Below are 3,319 nucleotides of genomic sequence, written 5' to 3'. Positions count from 1 at the left end.
CAAATCAAATCTACAATGAGATATCACCTCATACGCATCAGAATGGCTATAATTAGCAAGACAAGAAATAACAAGTGTTGGAGAGGATGTGGAGAAAAGAGAACCCTCATACACTGCAGGTGGGAATGCCAACTGGTACAGCCACTATGGAAAACAATATGGAGATTCCTAAAAGAATTAAGAATAGAACTACCACATGATCCAGCTATTCCACTTCTGGGTATTTATCCAAAGAACATGAAAACATGAATCCATTAAGATATATGCACCCCAATGTTCATTGCAGCATTCTTCACAATAGCCAAGACTTGGAAACAGCCTAAATGCTCATCAATGGATGAATGGATATAGGAGATACTACATAGCTATAAAAAAAAGATGAAATCTTGCCATTTGCGGCAACATAGATGGACCTCGAGGGTATTATGCTAAGTAAAATAAGTCAGATAGAGAAAGTCAAATACCCTATGATTACACTCAAAAGCAGAAGATAAAAAACAACAACAACAAACAAACACATAGATGCAGAGATTGGATTGGTGGTTACCAGAGGGGAAGTGGGGAGGGAGGAGGGTGAATGGGGTTATAGGGCACATGTGTACAGTGCTGGATAGTAATTAGTCTTTCAGTGGTGGGCGTAATGCAATCTACACAGAAATCAAAATATAATGTACATCTGAAATTTATATCATGTTATAAACCAATGTTACCTCAGTAAAAAAGAACAGTAGGCAGGACCAAGTCAGACATCAGTTACTCAGAAGGCTGTACAAAAACAGTTTCTATGAATGGACGAGGGATATAGAAAGTGGACCAAAACATAAATTGGGAGGGTTAAAGCAGGAAAAGCTGCATGGTTGGACATCAGACTGGAAGGACTGGAGTAGATAGGAGGCTGGAGAGAGTGGGGATAGAGAACAGAGAAGGGGCAAGGTACAGGCCTGTCACAAACTGGTTTGAGTCAAATCTCACAAACTTGGCGTTCCTCAGGCGTCAAGCCCTCTTAAAGCAATTTGATTTTTGATGTTTCTTGCTGTGCGGGGCGGGGGGGGGGGGTCCTCAAACTGAAACACCAGACTGAACAGAGCAAGAGAGCCAGGAACCAGGAATGCCTAATTAATATCATTAGCTGCTTACTTGTGCCTGACACATAGTAGTTACTTAATACAGGTTTTTGAGTCAATGATGAATTTCTTTCTAAACTTTTAGAGTATCTGACATGGAAGAGATGCTGACTACACTGTAATTTTGTAAAAATACATTATATAATGTTCAACTGACAATGTTTGAAAAGGAAAAAAAATAGCTCAGCTTGTGATTTGGGGCAGATGTTTGGGAGAAATACTGAGAGATATATTCAGAAATGAAATCCTTTTCCTATTTTGACTTTGAAAAGAAAAAAAGGGGAAGATAGTAGAAGTTAATAACTTGGTACTTGGTCACCAACATAATTAAATTCTATAAATGTCTTTTGAACACCTAAAAAAATTATACACTACTATTACTTATTCTGAGTAAAACGAAAATAAGCCATTTGACATGCATGACATTAATATATACATATAGAATATGGGAGGAAAGTAAAGAGTCCTCAGAAATAACAGTAGTAATGTTCCTTCTGACTGACTTAAAAAATGAAGAATTGGTGTTTTCCCGTAAAAACTTACAACATATCTTAATTATAAGGTTCTTGAAATCTATAATTTTTTTTTCTGATCAGAATCATTGGTTGCTCCAGAGTAGCAGGAGAAAGTCAAGAGATTCCCACATATGAATCTCTTCTGATGAGGGATAAAATAATGATCTCCACAGAATTACTTTCCTCCTCACACACACTCACACATACACATGTACATATACTTAAACACAGACACATAAAGTGCACTCACTTTTTCTTTTTTAAACTTAGAACCTGCTGAGAAAATAACGGACCCTGGAAATCATTCCACAGTAACTGACTTCATCCTCGCTGGGCTAACAGAACAGCCAGAACTCCAGCTGCCCCTCTTCCTCCTCTTCCTAGGAATCTATGTGGTCACGGTGGTGGGGAACCTGGGCATGATCACACTGATTGGGCTCAGTTCTCCCCTGCACACCCCCATGTACTATTTCCTCAGCAACTTGTCCTTCATTGATCTCTGCCATTCCACAGTCATTACCCCCAAAATGCCGGTGAACTTTGTGACAGAGAACATCATCTCCTACCCTGAATGCATGACTCAGCTCTATTTCTTCATTGTTTTTATTATTGCGGAGGGTCATACATTGGCTGCAATGGCATACGACTGCTATGTTGCCATGTGTAACCCCTTGCTTTACAATATCATTGTGTCTTACCACACCTGCTTTCAGCTCACAATGTGAGTTTATATTTTGGGCATCATTGGATCTACAATCCATACAGGCCTTATGTTGAGACTCTTTTTCTGCAAGATCAACATGGTTAACCATTATTTCTGTGATCTCTTTCCACTCTTAGAGCTATCCTGTTCCAGCATCTACATCAATGAATTATTGGTTCTAGTCTTGAGTGCATTTAACGTCCTGACTCCTGCCTTAACTATCTTTGCATCCTATATCTTCGTCCTCTCCAGCATTCTCCAAATCCACTCCAGTGAGGGCAGGTCCAAAGCCTTCAGCACCTGTAGTTCCCACATCTCAGTGTTGCTGTTTTCTTTGGATCTGCAGCATTTACATACTTGCTGCCATCATCTGTGATCTCCATGGACCAAGAGAAAGTATCTTCTGTGTTTTATTCCATCATCGTGCCCATGCTGACCCCCCTGATCTACAGTCTGAGAAATAAAGATGTCAAATTTGCCCTGAAGAAAACTCTGGATGGTAGAAAATGCTCATGAATAGAATCAATATCATGATTTAATGTCACAAACAGGCCTTTGGTTTGCTGAGATATGTAATGTATGAGGTTTATTGTTCAAATTTTTGGAAATTCAGTGACACTTCTTGATATAACCTATCTCCAAAATTCCTTTCCAGGCCACTTCCTTTGAACTTATATTACAGTGATTATGTGTGGAGAAATACTAAGAATAAAATCAAAGACTCTTAAGGATTAAAGGAACTCTAGGTTTTTTTTAATAATAATGCAAACAAATCAAGAACAATGATGATGATGATGATGATGATGATGATAGTAACATATATTATTGAGATTTTATTAAGTATCAGGCACTATGCCCAACACTTTTAATGGATAAATTTATATAATATTTGCAGTATTCCCTCAAGGCAAGCCTTAGTATTACTTCTCTTACAAAGATGAAAAAATCGAAGCTTATTTAGTTTGAGTAAATGCCCA

At 38.3% G+C, this 3,319-nt stretch overlaps 1 pseudogene; it reads left to right on the top strand.

The window, feature by feature from the left end:
* The first annotated feature begins 1,609 nt into the window (after nucleotides 1-1,609).
* On the top strand, nucleotides 1,610-2,858 carry LOC131408177 (putative olfactory receptor 8G3; annotated as a pseudogene).
* Nucleotides 2,859-3,319: the final 461 nt, after the last annotated feature.

Source organism: Diceros bicornis, chromosome 7 (genome assembly GCF_020826845.1).
Source record: "Diceros bicornis minor isolate mBicDic1 chromosome 7, mDicBic1.mat.cur, whole genome shotgun sequence".
NCBI lineage: Eukaryota > Metazoa > Chordata > Mammalia > Perissodactyla > Rhinocerotidae > Diceros > Diceros bicornis.
This window is presented reverse-complemented; position numbering and strand designations above follow the sequence as displayed.